Here is a 15,872-nt window from a genome sequence, read left to right as displayed (position 1 = left end):
TATATATATATATATATATATATATATATATATATATATATATATATATATATATATATATATATATATTTCAGATAAGATTCTGGTCCCATCTCTGTTTTGATGTGATACTTCCCAACTGAGAGCATTGTGCGCACTGAGAGCAGTGCGCACAATGATGGAAGATATCTTTCCTCATAGTGGGCAAGAAATATGATCGTTTTGCTTGCACAAGGCATCTGTCTCGACCTGCGTGGGATGGGTCATGAACATGGTGAAGGAAGATACTAACGACTGAGGTATCACGAATTGAGATAAACGCTCACTAGAATTGTCAGTAGAGATATCACTCGACTTATACAAGAGACAGTCTTGCATGAAAAATGTATCAGCACTCACTTGCAACTTAGGAAGATTTGTCTTGTCACCAGATTTGAGGTAATATGCAACATTAGAACAGAACACATCTGAATGTTGATGTTTCTTGATATCATCTGTGGTTGGCATGGCAGGATTCTTTGTGATTGCTGAGATAGCGGCAACATTGCGTGAGAGTGCATCGGCCACTAAGTTTGCGTTACCAGGAATGTATGAAAAATGTAGGATTGAATTCATGAATCATGAGCTGCCAGCGAGCAATGTGACCTGTGAAGTTGTTGCCTTTGAAGGTCTCTGTGACAGCATAATGATCAGTATGAACACGAATTATATACCTTAATATGAGATTACGAAAATGACGTAACACCCAAATCACAGCGGGACTTTCACGTTTCGTTGTAATTTTGTTCTGCCATACTGAGAAGTCTGCTAACATACGCTAATACTCGATGTTTACCAAGTGAATCCTTTTGCATGAGAACAGCACCGATTCCAAAGCCTGAAGTATAAGATGAAATTTTCTCAAAAATAGGAAAAGCAAGGACTGGTGCTTGATATGAGGCAGTTTTGAGAATATCAAAGGCAATTTGTTCCTTTTCAGACCAGATTAATGCAACATTTTTCTTGAGAAAATGAGTGAGGCTGAGCGATGACAAAAATTTTTGATAAACTGCCGATAAAATCCAGCAAGACCGATGAATTGCCTGATCTGATTGATATTAGAAGGAGCAGGGAAATTTTTCACAGCATTTACCTTGTCATCTAAAGTGTGACTACCATGTCTGTCGACTTAGTGGCCAAGGAATTTGACTTGCTCTTTGAGAAACAAGCATTTACTGAGTTTGATTTTTAAGCCAGCAGCATGAAAGTGTGACAGAATGAAAGACAGTGTGTGAAAATACTCTTGTAGATTCTTTGATGCAATGATAACGTCATCAAGGAACCAGGACACACATCTACTGATGAGACCCGAGAGAACAGAGCTTATCAATCTTTGAAATGTTATAGGCTAATTACGTAGACCTTAAGTCATGTGTTTGAACGTGAATTGGCCAGAGGAGGTAATGAATGCAGTGTATGGCCGTAAACTTTCCTCGAGTTCAGCTTGAAAGAATCCTAAATGTAAATCTAGGATGGAAAATACCGCATTTGAATCACCTAGAGCCTGAAGAAAATCACCTAACCTCGGCATTGGTTAACTATCAGGAATAGTAGATGCGTTTAATTTCTTGAAGTCGACAATGACGTGCCAATCGCCTTGTTTCTTAGGAACGAGTAACAAGGGAGCGTTATAAGGTAAACAGGCAGGTTCCTCAACATCCTGAAGTAACATACCTTGCATGACTTCATCAATCAGATTTTTATGGCTGTGTGGCACCCTGTAGCTCGGGGTGTAAGATGGCTTGGACACAGGCATCAGATGGATAGAGTGTGTGATGAGAGTCTGTGTGGCACAGAGGTTCGTCAGGGAGCGAGATAACATTCCTGAAAGAATTTAGAAGAGCGAGTAAATCTTGTTGAGATTCTGGGAAATCAAGAACAGATATGTGATCTTTTGTGGAAGGTGGGAGAGGATCTTATGGGAGAGGGACATTATGGCTGTCAGATGCAGATGCATTTTTGATAGAGGAAGAAGGTAAATCGAGGCTTTTCCAAGTAGAACAACTGCTTTGAGCTTGACAGGCGTAGATGTGACACTTTTCGGCTCGATTTTGCAGAATCCATTGCCATCGATTGTGTTAAGAACAGATTCTAACTCAACACCTTTACATGGAGATTATTGTGCATGGCAGAGTACATCAGTGCCTGATACAGCAGACTTAACCTTAGCGTTTACAACATATAAAGCACATTCAGATGGCGTTACCGGATGTGCTAACAAAATATGTTTACAAGGAGTTACACCGAGGTCTGACTGGGAAGATGGTTGAGAATGAGGCTGTGAGACAGGCAAACTAGATGTACCATATGATAATGATGTAACATAAGAATCCTGTGCAGATAATGTCTGGTCGCTACTAGAAGGGAGTGTTGCGACAGACGTTACCACATCAGCAAGAGAAGAATTATCACAGGGAAGAACAATAGGAATATAAGTATCCCCTTGAACGATTTCATTGACAGCTCAGAAGAGGTTGATGTCATACTTACACATGGTGTTGAAGCCTATGAGAAGATCAGCATTAAAAAGATACATTTAATACAATGTATAAAATGCATGGCTTCACGAAGGGGAAGTCTTGCCTGACAAACTTGTTAAGTTTTTACAGTAAAGTGTACGAGGCAGTAGATAATGGTGATAGTTATGATATCTTATACCTGGACTATAGTAAAGCATTTGACAAGGTACCCCATCAAAGGCTCCTGAGAAAGGTTAGGGCACACGGAATAGATGGGAAGGTGTTAGGCTGGATAGGGTCATGGCTTAGTGGCAGGCGACAAAGAGTTGTAATAAACGGCTCGAAATCTGAGTGGGGTCATGGAATTAGTGGGGTGCCACAGGGATCAGTATTAGGGCCATTGTTATTTCTAATATATATCAATGACTTGGATAGTGGAATTAGTAGTGATGTTAGTAAATTTGCGGATGACACAAAGATAAGTAGATTAATTAGGTCAGAATCGGATGTCATCGCCTTGCAGGCAGATTTTGATAGAATGAATGAATGGACGGATAGATGGCAAATGCAATCTAATATCAATAAATGCAAAGTACTTAGCGTAGGTAGAGGAAACCCATACAGTAGGTACACATTAAACAACCAAACTCTGGTAGGTACAGGGTACGAGAAAGATTTAGGAGTTATAGTTAGCTCTGAACCCCATCTAGGGAAACAATGCATAGAAGCCAGAAACAAGGCAAATAGGGTACTAGGATTCATTTTTAGGAGTGTTAAAAGTAGAAGGCCAGAAGTAATATTAAAGTTATACTTGGCGCTGGTCAGACCTCATCTAGACTACGCGGTGCAGTTCTGGTCCCCACATTACAGGAAAGATATGTCTATTAGAATCAGTACAGAGGAGAATGACTAAAAGGATACAGGGGATGAGGAGTATTCCTTACGAGGCGAGATTGAAGTTGTTAAATTTACATTCTTTAGAAAGATGTAGGTTAAAAGGGGATCTGATAGAAGTCTTTAAGTGGTATAAGGGTTATAACAAGGGGGATGTAAGCAAAATTCTTAGGATCAGCAACCAGGGTAGAACAAGAAATAACGGGTTCAAGCTTGAAAAATTTAGGTTTAGGAAGGAGATTGGAAAAAATTGGTTCTCAAATAGTGGTAGATGAGTGGAACGGACTCAGTAGTCATGTTGTTAGTGCTAGGACACTAGAGTTTTAAGAGAAGATTAGACAGGTTTATGGATGGGGATAATAGATGGAGATAGGTAGGTATATTTCATACAGGGACTGCCACGTTTAAGCCTGGTCGCTTCTTGCAGCTTCCCTTATTTCTTATGTACTTATGTTCTTATGTTTCTGGGGTGATAAAGACAGTGATAAGAGTACTTTCCCATGAAGTAAGATAATTTTCCTAGATATACCATTGAGATTAATATCAGGAAGTAATGCAGTGATGTGATTCTGAGAAGAGGAAGAGTCTCCTAAATACCTCCATCTTGATAAGCAGTACCATAGTATGGCAAAAAAAGCTTTGTATAATGCAGAGTGACACAACATCTGTGACAGTGCTATTGAATAATCAAGCATATCTAATGTTAATTGAAGGAAGTGCTGAGTTAGGATGATGGGTGAAGCATACCTTGTGCTTTGTTCGTTGTTTAGGTAAATAAGGTGATGATTTGAGGAGTGATGATGTTCTGATGGATTAGCCAGAGAAGGGCTTGGAAAGTTTCCCTACAATGTTTGTTGAACAACCTGAGACTGTGCATGATAATGCCTGCAGTCTTGCAAGAAATAACCTACCCTTTTGTGGAAGGAACAGAATACATCAGGGTTGAATGAGTGTCTTCCTGAGCTATCAAGAACAACCTTACACTGCGTGAGAACATGACCAGGCAGCTTGCAACGGGTCCAGGTGACATTTCTTGATCTCGATTTCAATCGAGTGTACTAATATCTGGGTGAAGGGGATGTACGTCTAGTGTAACATCCATGAGAAGGTGAAGAAGAACGAGAAGGTGGGTGATGGGGTGAGATGAAAGAATCATGTAAAGAGGCATCAAGTACCTGAACAAGCTTAGAGCTGGGGAGAGGACGCTTATCAGTTATGACTTTACAATTATCATATATGTAATCTGTTTTCTTGAATTCGATGTCACTTGTGACCTGGAAATTGGGAGCATCAAGGAAAGTGGTGAAAAAGAGATAAGCTATGAGTCTTTTTAACTCATCCTTTGACAGTAAGTCACCAGTAAACCAAATGGAATCTTGGAGTTGAGCTATCAGTTCCGACCTCACGAGAGGAAGGACTGTTTTCTTATAAGGAATAGTGTGTGAGCGGACGTGCTGTGTGATAGATTTTGAGAGTTTGAGGAGAGAATGGATGGCTCCAAGCTTTGAATGACTCCGGAAGTTATTTCTGAGATGAGTGGTGAAGTCATCAAAGGTAGTAAGAGAAGTGAATTCACCAACAGGCCAGCGAGACTCGAGGGCTCGTGACAGATACATGATTTCAAAATGGATATTCTCTCTTTATCGGATGTGGCTGAGCATCTGGTACATTCCTCCTCAATCCTCTGAATAAACTGATAAATAGTTTCTGTGCCAGCTCCAGAAAAATTTGGAAGTTGATGAGATTCATGAATGAATGTGATGTGAGGAGTTGCGGTGTTGTCAATAGACACTGTGGCAGGTACTTATGTAGATGGTGCAGACTGTAACTGTGTTTTCATAAGCGACGTGAATCGCACAGATAATCAATGAATAGAATACACAGAAATATAAAACACAGAGAATAGCACACACTATGATAACACAGAATAGCACACAATATGATAACACAGGCAACAATATATAATAATGATAGACAAAATCTATCTATCTATCTATCTATCTATCTGTCTATCTGTCTGTCTCTCTGTCTGTCTGCCTATCTGTCTGTGTGTCTGCCTATCAGTGTATATATTATACAGTGATAGACAGACAGACAGATAGGCAGACAAACAGAAAGACAGACAGATAGATAGATAGTTAGATAAATAGAAAAATAGATAGACAGATAGACACCACTTAATATCAGGAGAAGGAAGAGTGGAAAAGACAAGAATAATTAGAATCAGACTGAATACTTAAATTTGGCGGCAATGAAGGTGATGGCGGATGACTAGAGAACATGGCTGGGACCAGATGTGTAGAGATGACCTTAGGCGCACCCGGCAATGAGAGTGCGGTGGGGGGAGTGGTGGTGGCAGACAGATGCAATGACCCAGTGTGTACTGCGGGCCAGGAAGATTACCGATGAGGCGTGACCACGAGTATTCGGATAGGAGAGGGCAGTGGGTGGAGATGCCTCAGGGAAGGAGCCAAGGGACACCCACACTTCAGGAAGAAGCAGGAACAGCGACCAACGAAGAGGAACAGTATGATGATCAGGAACTGGCAGCGACAGGTGTGGCAGCAAACAGGTATGGCCACGGGGAGATGAGGCAAGAGTGGTGGAGGGCACATGGGGTGTACCGACCCAGGGTTGAAGCGTGGTGAGGGACAAGCAAGGTCGGACCACGACTTGCCACGTTGAGAGCGATATACCCACAATGTTGTCAAAGTGATGAATGATAATGCCTTGCAACTTGCCTGCCATGGTGGCGTTATACTCTTGTCTCAGTGTGTACTGGATTTTTGAGAGTCGAGAGTTCATGTGTTCTTCGATCGCACTACACCGTTTTCACCGCTGTTTCCGTTAGATTCTTGCTACTCTGCTGCCACTACTGTCTTAGTAGGTTGTTTGCCACCATTGTATGAATGAGTTTTTGATTACCACTGTATTGATGAAATTCTTGGTATGGTGGTGATTACTCTGGAGGACCTGGTAGCAGCTGAATATTGTTGGTAGCGTGGAGCTCGTCGGTAGTGTGTTGGATTATGGTAGATTGTGCGAGTAAAATAACACAAAGTTATGAGAGTTCTTCTTGATTTGATGATGGACAGGATGTACACGCATAATACTGAGACACAGTTTATGACAGACATGACGATACTGATGTGCTTTCTCTCTAGACTAATTTTCTTTGACTGATTTGAACTCTGGACTGATTTGAACTCGACTTGAACTGTGTCCGATCTCTCTCTGAACTGGCTCTCTCTTTCTGTACAGGCTCTATTTATGTAAGGAGAAATGGATCAAGATCTGAGGTGAGAAAATGGCCAATGAGCTGTCTCTAAATGGGGTGAAGGGGCCAATGTCGTTATTCTGGCCAATGACCAGGGAGGATGACAGGAAGGCGATGCAGGTGTTGTCCCTAAGGACTGGCAGGAATGTAGGGAAGGTGTGGTATTCCCTTGAGAGCACAAGAGGGAGGAGAAAAGGTTAAAATAGACTGAGGCCGGCCACATGGGCACATGGTATGAAATATATAAATGATGAATATATGTAATAATAACTGTTATGACTGATGGGACTGATATATATATATATATATATATATATATATATATATATATATATATATATATATATATATATATATATATATATATATATATATATATATATATATATATATATATATATATAGTTATGACCACAGATTCCTACCCCTCTTACAGCTGCCTCAGATTGGGCTACCTTCCTCCTACATGAATTAGTGTGGGGCTTTACATTTGTTACAAGGTCCTCTTTTGACTCTTGCACCCTTTACATAGACGGTCATAATACCAGGTTACACAAATAAGGTCATCAACCTGTTTCACCCACCAACCGGCAAGGGAATATTGTAATAACTGCCAAATCACTCCAACAGCTGGGAAAGAATTGATAGCCACATTCTAGGAAGACACAATCACAGCAAGGGACACGCACCTAAGAGGTTGAAATATAACGCCTCGTTGGACAACCGCCCTCAAATAGTGAATCGCCCACTGCCCAACAAAGTATTATATCCTCCAGCTGAGTAGTGTTGTTTACAGCCTCTTTGATGGTAAGCTTCGACAAAGCCTGAGGAGGGAGTAAAGTTTCACTACATAGTGGCAAACTTAAAGTTCTCTGCAGGAACCTGGACAAGCAATAACATTTAACAAAACACTGTGTATACTAACAAACTGCCCACGAAACAAACAGGAGGGTTCCTGACCACTCAATGACACTAGGCATTCGACTCACAAGCAGACAAGGAGTCACAGTGTAATATACACAGAGTGCCTTGTAAGGTAAGGCATTCATAGGCAGGGTGATGGAGATACCTAAACACTATACTCTTTTCACGATCGCTAAAGGCACAAGTCCCTCCTCCTGGGTGAAACATGTCAGGAGATCAACACTGGTCTGATAGTGGTTGGCCGTGTTTAGTGGAAAGCATACATTTCACAGTGCTTCATTGCTTCTTTACTAACACACAAACTATTTGTTTTAAGTACATGAAAACCATCTTCACCATCTATAGTCAATTTGTTGAACACAAAAGCAAGTCAGTAGCACTTGATGAAAAGAAGACATGGAGTGAGAAGTATATAGGATTGCAAATTCCTGGGCTACCAAGAGCATGATATTAGTAATCTCGAGGTGCTTAGGGACCTGGACTGCAAACATCACCTGAAACATGGGAAAGAGAGCGGTCGGGCCAGCGTTAATGCCCAGTGGGACCATAAACCCAAGCTAGGCCTGTGGCTTGCCACGGGGGTGGACAGGGTGGGTCACTGATGACAGGTCAATCATGGTGTTTTATCCATTAACTGTAATACCTGATCAGCATGTTTTTCTTTCTGCTTTAAGAATAAAATAAAATGCAGGAACTGGATGATTATAATGTCTCAAGAATGTTTCCATTGTGAAAATGCATGGTAACGTCACGGAGTGAGTCACACCCCTCACCTGAGATATGGGAAAAGGAGCGGCTTCGCCAGCGTTAATTCTCAATTTTTTTTTTTTTTTTTTTATGTAGGAAGGACACTGGCCAAGGGCAACAAAAATCTAATAAAAAATGCCCACTGAAATGCCAGTCCCATAAAAGGGTCAAAACAGTGGTCAAAATTTGATGAATAAGTGTCTTGAAATCTCCCTCTTGAAGGAATTCAAGTCATAGGAAGGTGGAAATACAGAAGCAGGCAGGGAGTTCCAGAGTTTACCAGAGAAAGGGATGAATGATTGAGAATACTGGTTAACTCTTGCGTTAGAAAGGTAGACAGAATAGGGGTGAGAGAAAGAAGAAAGTCTTGTGCAGGGAGGCCGCGGAAGGAGGGGAGGTATGCAGTTAGCAAGATCAGAAGAGCAGTTAGCATGAAAATAGCGGTAGAAGACAGCTAGATATGCAACATTGCGGTGGTGAGAGAGAGGCTGAAGACAGTCAGTTAGAGGAGAGAAGTTGTTGATACGAAAAACTTTTGATTCCACCCTGTCTAGAAGAGCAGTATCAGTGGAACCCCCCCCAGACATGCGAAGCATACTCCATACATACATACAGATAAGGCCCTTGTACAGATATAGCAGCTGGGGGAGTGAGAAAAACTGGCGGAGACGTCTCAGAACACCTAACTTCATAGAAGCTGTTTTAGCTAGAGATGAGATGTGAAGTTTCCAGTTCAGATTATAAGTAAAGGACAGACCGAGGATGTTCAGTGTAGAAGAGGGGGACAGTTGAGCGTCATTGAAGAAGAGGGGATAGTTGTCTGGAAGGTTGTGTCGAGTTGATAGATGGAGGAATTGAGTTTTTGAGGCATTGAACAATACCAAGTTTGCTCTGGCCCAATCAGAAATTTTAGAAGTCAAGCATTCTGTGGCTTCCCTGCGTGATATGTTTACCTCCTGAAGGGTTGGACATCTATGAAAAGACGTTGAAAAGTGCAGGGTGGTATCATCAGCGTAGGAGTGGATAGGATAAGAAGTTTGGTTTAGAAGATCATTAATGAATAATAAGAAGAGACTGGATGACAGGACAGAACCCTGAGGAACACCACTGTTAATAGATTTAGGAGAAGAACAGTGACCGTCTACCACAGCAGCAATAGAACGGTCAGAGAGGAAACTTGAGATGAAGTCACAGAGAGAAGGATAGAAACCGTAGGAGGGTAGTTTGGAAATCAAAGACTCGATCAAAAGCTTTTGATATGTCCAAGGCAACAGCAAAAGTTTCACCAAAATCTCTAAAAGAGGATGACCAAGACTCAGTAAGGAAAGCCAGATCACCAGTAGAGCGGCCTTGACGGAACCCATACTGGCGATCAGATAGAAGGTTGTGAAGTGATAGATGTTTAAGAATCTTCCTGTTGAGGATAGATTCAAAAACTTTAGATAGGCAGGAAATTAAAGCAATAGGACGGTAGTTTGAGGGATTAGAACAGTCACCCCTTTTAGGAACAGGTTGAATGTAGGCAAACTTCCAGCAAGAAGGAAAGGTAGATGTTTACAGACAGAGCTGAAAGAGTTTGACTAGGCAAGGTGCAAGCACAGAGGCACAGTTTCGGAGAACAATAGGAGGGACTCCATCAGGTCCATAAGCCTTCCGAGGGTTTAGGCCAGCGAGGGCATGGAAAACATCATTGCGAAGAATTTTAATAGGTGGCATGAAGTAGTCAGAAAGTGGAGGAGAGGGAGGAACAAATGACCATGAAATACTACTAGCCAGGCGTCTGGCCTGCTCTGATAAGGTAAATCACGCCTTATATTTTTGCCATGGCGTCTTTTCCATTTTCACCATGGCGTTTTTTTCGTTAATGCTTGATTAGCATTCTTTCTTCCTGCTGCACTACGGTTTTCTTTATAACTTTTCAGTCACTTTGAAAAAATTAAAAAACCTGCAACAACTGGATGATTATAATATCTCAAGAATGGCTTCAATGTGACAATGAACAGCAACATCACTGAATGGGTCACACCCATGTGGAGATGCCTTCACTCCCTGATAACCTCTCACAGTGAAGGCATCTATTTCTGCTTCTGGTCTGAGCCTATACTATGTTTCAATCATTTCATTCTACAGCCAACAAAGTATGTTTACTCTTATCGTTGTTGTAGGCGATACTATTTGATATATGAAATGTTATATTACATATGAACACACTACCCTGCAACATTTTCTTACTCTTTATGTGCAATTTCTTTCAGACAAGGGCACATCGGGAGTCAAGAGGGCAGCGTTGGTCAGCAGCGAAGTAATTCACTGCCTATGAATAATTACAAGGCCAGAACCACTATCACCAGCCAGACTAAGAACATACTTATGTGCGTGTATGAGTATTTCCACAAGGTAGACGTGCTCATCAGTGAAACTGATATTAAGGCTGAGACCATGGTGGCCACGGATCACTGTAATGCAAATTAGTTATCAACAATTTTGTAAATGGATGACCAGGCAATAGTAGAATTAATTCATCTGTGATCCAGTTGTCCTTTAGCCATTTACTTATCCTAGAACCCACTAAGACGATACCTTCATTGTTCAAAGTTGGGCCTAACCTGCGAAATCTCATTTGCTAGTCTTTGTCACCCTTTGTAGCAATTTAAACCAATATATTTCAGCATCATGAATGTCCTTTGTTTCTGGCTCTTGATGCAGGCTCAAGAGTGATCTAGAACTAGCTGCCTTTAAAACTCTAGCAGTAACATTAATTAGTTTATCGTAATTGCTGAACCAACTGATGTTTACAACACAATCATTACCTGCAATAACACAAACTCTGTTTGTTCGACATAAAATAATAAATACATCAGGTATTTTCACACTACAATTCTGATTGATAGGCCACTGTTCTCTTGGAGTACACAGAAACTCTGGGCCAGTTTGCCATCTTGATTCATGATCTAACAGACTAGGTTTACATCCTCTAGTACATATGTCTGTTGCAATTAAGCTAGAAGTCACCCAATACCACTCACTTGGTGAGCTTTTTGATTTAATCTCCGGGACTCTGTTTGCCACATATGTATTGAGTTTGAAAGAATCCTCTTGGATTTGTGCCCTTAAAATCTCTTAAGTTGACAATATGGGTCACCAAGTCTAAGGTCCATTTCATATAATTTTCAATTAAATTTCTGAGATGACAAGCCAAAATTGTTCCACACAGCTCTAATCTAAGTACAGTTATTTGTTTCAATGGAGCCATCTTATTCCTGGAGGCAATAAGAACACATTTAAATGACCCATCAGACAGTACCCACCTCGCAAATGCTAGAGCACAATAAGCTTTTGTACTTCCATCAGCAAATACAATCAGATCTGGGTTACCTACGGCACTGCAAGGTCTCAAACACTAGGTAAACTTGATAAACTCCAGTTCAAACATTTCCTTAAGTATCACTTTCCAGTTGTAATATTAAGAGGGGCCGGTAGCCTCGTCTCATGTCAGTTTCTTACCATCACAGTTGACATCCAACATCAAATCTCATTAACAATTTGACTTTCAATGTGAGAAGACTTAAGGGGTTATATATGCTAGACACTTGGCTTGATATTGATCTCCTTGTTAGATTTGCTGATAGTTCCTCTCTCTCTCTCTCTCTCTCTCTCTCTCTCTCTCTCTCTCTCTCTCTCTCTCTCTCTCTCTCTCTCTCTCTCTCTCTCTCTCTCTCTCTCTCTCTCTCTCTCTCCTCCCTTCCTCTCTTCCCTTCCTCTCTTCCCTTCCTTCTCTCTCTCTCTCTCTCTCTCTCTCTCTCTCTCTCTCTCTCTCTCTCTCTCTCTCTCTCTCTCTCTCTCTCTCTCTCTCTCTCTCTCTCTCTCTCTCTCTCTCTCTCTCTCTCTCTCTCTCTCTCTCTCTCTCTCTCTCTCTCTCTCTCTCTCTCTCTCTCTCTCTCTCTCTCTCTCTCTCTCTCTCTCTCTCTCTCTCTCTCTCTCTCTCTCTTGCATTCAGTGAAAATTCATATTGTAAATGTTACACGAATATATTATCTAAAATGCAAATAGTTTAAGATTAGGCATTTGAGTATTTACAGTAATAAAAAGTGTACATGATACGCATATTTTACCAGTGAATTAATCATCTGAAATGGATTCTCTATGTTTATTACAATACTTAACATAAAACGGTCTGTTGCTATTTCTTATACTATATATTCCTATTCTATATTTCTGGTGTGTTTCATACTCATCTGCCAGTTTTCTTGTCACATTATTGATGGCTTCTTGTGTGATTTTTTTTCGATTTCGGTCATGGTTTTATTATCACTGGAATTTTGTTCCCTTATCTCCGCCTTTACCTTTGCTCAGATTAATTTTATTGGATTGAGGGTGCAGTGGCAGGGAGAAAGTCTTAAAAATTTTTGTCCATTACTTCTTACCATTTAATCTATTTCGTATCTTATCACTCCCTTATTTTGCTCAACAAAATGAAGCAATTTCCTTTAGCCACTTAATTATGTCACTTTTTATTGAATTTTTTGTTGGAGCTTTATTGAGTACTTTGGAGTTGTATGTGGCATTGTCCATTATGATCAGAGATCTCCTTGGAATATTTGCTATGAGTTGAGTTTGAGACCTTGTTTTAAAACATCCACTGTTCATGGATTCATGATAATCACTTTTTGTGTTCCGTGACTGGAACATTTGGAGACCCTGGACACAAAACCAATTTCTCCACCTGCGTAGAGTATTATGAATCTGGCTTCCCTTACAGTTTTCAAGTTCAGGCCGAGAGAATAATCGGCAGTGGTCTGGCATTTTCTCACACTTTCGTTTTCGTTAACCAGTGTTTCGTCTAAATACACCTCTGCTCGTGGGTTATCTGAATTTCTGTTTTCAGTGTGCAATTTAAGTATTTAGACTTCGCTGCCACAATATCTTGCCTCTTCATTAATATGTATCATCCACTTTCTACCTTCTTGTATCGGAACCAAAATTTTTCTCCATTTTATAAAGGCATTTTCTACCACCAGAAATGTCAATTGGAGGTTCTTTAACTCTCGCAAGCAAGGAATCAAGTGTAGGAATCTTTCATAGAAAGACATAATCTCTCGTTCAATACAGTCCTTTGCAAAATTGTCAACTCTGTCAATTACTGAAGCCAGTCAGCGCTTTCTGGGGGATGGTAAACTCGCTGCTCCGGAACCTACTTCTTGATGCAATGAGCTCTTCGATAACTTATAATCTGAACTGGAAACTTCACATCTCATCTAGCTAAAACAGCTTCTGTGAAGCTGGGCATTCCGAGACATCTCCGCCAGTTTTTCTCATAACCCCCCAGCTGCTAACTTTGTACAAGGGCTTTATCCATCTATGTATGGAATATGCTTCACATGTCTGGGGGATTCCACTCATACTGCTCTTCTAGACAGGGTGGAATCAAAAGTTTTTTTTGACTATAAGAAATTTTTTAACTAACTTCCAAAGTGGAGCATATTCTGACTCCCTTTCCTTTTGAGGAGATCTCCATTCTTGGAGACTTCAATGTTCACCACCAGCTTTGGCATTTTTCTCCCTTCACTGACCATCCTGGTGAACTAGCCTTTAACTTTGCTATCCTCCACGACCTAGAGCAATTGGTGCAACACCCTACTCATATTCCTGTCTTGGAAATACGCCCAACATTCTTGACCTTTTCCTAATCTCTAGTCCTGCTTATGATATTACGCAGAGGTGCCTCTGGTGTTTTGCCTCTGCCAGTTAGGGAGACCTGAGGAGATATTTTGTTGCTTTTCCTTGGAATGAATACTGCTTCCATGTCAGACCCATCTCTGTGTGCCAAGCATATAATTGAGGTGATAGAATCTGGCATGGAGACATACTTTCCTCTCCTTTTCTTGACCTAAACCCTCCAAAGCTTGGTTTAACACAGCCTCTTCTCGTGGTATACATGATAGAGAGGTGGCCCACAAAACGTACTTGAGCCTTCCATCACCAGAATCTCATGTGTTTTATATTTCTGCCCAGAACCATGCCAGGTCTGCTCTCCAACTAGCCAAAACTCCTTCATTTATAGAAAATGTCAAAATCTTTTAAGAACTAACTCGCCTCATGACTTCTGGCACCTAGACAAAAATATCTCCAATGACTTTGTATTTTCTTTCCCTCCTTTAATTCCACCAGGTGGCACCACTATTATCATATATATATCTCTAAAACTGAACTCTTCAACTCAAACCCTTGCTAAAAATTTTACCTTGAATGATTTAGGGCTTGTTCCTCCCTCTCCTCCACCGTCTGACTGCTTCATGCTACCTATTAAAATTCTTCGCAGTGATGTTTTCCTTGCCCTTGCTGGCGTAAATCCTCAGAAGGCTTATGGACCTGATGGTGTCTATTGTTCTCCAAAACTGCCTCCATGCTTGCACCCTCCCTAGTCAAACTCTTTCAACTCTGTCTCTCAACATCTAGCTTTCCTTCTTGCTGAAAGTTTTCCTACATTCAGCCTGTTACTAAAAAGGCTGATTGTTTTAATCCCTCAAACTGCCATCCTATTGCTTCAATTTTTTATCTAAAGTTTTTGGATCTATCCTCAATAGGAAGACTATTAAATCTATCAATTAAATATCTATCACTTCACAATCTATTTGATTGCCAGTATGGGTTCTGTCAAGACTGTTCTCATGGTGATCTGGCTTTCCTTATTGAGTCTTGGTCATCCTCTTTTAAAGATTTTGGTGTAATGTTTGCTGTTGCCTTAGACATATCAAAAGCTTTTGATACAATTTGGCACAAAGCTTTGATTTCCCAACTACACTCTTATGGCTTCCATCTTTCTCCTTGCAACTTCATCTGAAGTTTCCCTTCTGACCATTGTATTGCTGCTGTGGTAGATAGTCACAGTTCTTCTAAATCTGTTAACAGTGGTGCTCCTCAGGGTTCTGTCTTGTCATCCACTCTCCTCCTATTATTCATCAATGATCTTGTAAACCAAAATCCCTTGTCCTATCCATTTTTACATTGACGATACCACCCTGCTCTTTTCCATATCTTTTTATAGAGATCCAACCCTTCACCTTCAGAAAGTAAACAGTTCACGCAGGGAAGCAACAGAACGCCTGACCTCTGATCTCTCTAAAATTTCTGATTGGGGCAGAGCAAACTTAGTATTATTCAATGCCTCAAAAACTCAATTCCTCCATCTATCAACTCAACACAACTTTCCAGACAACTATGCCCTCTTCTTCAGTGACACTTGACTGTCCCCCTCTTCTACACTGAACATCCTCAGTCTGTCCTTTACTTATAATCTAAACTGGAAACTTCACATCTTATCTCTAGCTAAAACAGCTTCTATGAATTTAGGTGTTCTGAGATGTCTCTGCCAGTTTTCTCACCACACAGCTGCTAACTCTGTCCATGTATGGAGTATGCTTCACAAGTCTGGAGGGGGGGGTGGGTTCCACTCATACTGCTCTTTTAGACAGGGTGGAATCAAATGCTTTTCATCTCATCAACTCCTCTCCTCTAACTGGCCATCTTCAGCCTCTTTCTCATTGCCGCAGTGT

The 15,872-nt window shown here is 40.8% G+C and overlaps 1 protein-coding gene and 1 long non-coding RNA gene across 11 annotated transcripts in view; one reads left to right on the top strand and one right to left on the bottom strand.

The window, feature by feature from the left end:
• The window catches only part of LOC135116434 (uncharacterized), a 102,410-nt gene that overhangs the window by 69,114 nt on the left and 17,424 nt on the right, over positions 1 to 15,872 (top strand). The gene's annotated exons all lie outside the window — the stretch shown is intronic.
• Positions 1 to 15,872, bottom strand: part of LOC135116437 (uncharacterized) — a 105,958-nt gene that overhangs the window by 81,363 nt on the left and 8,723 nt on the right. Inside the window, exon 2 of one of the 2 annotated variants that reach the window (XR_010276331.1) lies at positions 1,693 to 1,842. The exons of the other annotated variant lie outside the window; for it this stretch is intronic. This is a non-coding gene — a long non-coding RNA (uncharacterized LOC135116437). The remainder of the gene's footprint in view (positions 1 to 1,692; positions 1,843 to 15,872) is intronic. 2 annotated transcript variants of the gene reach the window in all.

Source organism: Scylla paramamosain, chromosome 31 (genome assembly GCF_035594125.1).
Source record: "Scylla paramamosain isolate STU-SP2022 chromosome 31, ASM3559412v1, whole genome shotgun sequence".
Lineage (NCBI taxonomy): Eukaryota > Metazoa > Arthropoda > Malacostraca > Decapoda > Portunidae > Scylla > Scylla paramamosain.
This window is presented reverse-complemented; position numbering and strand designations above follow the sequence as displayed.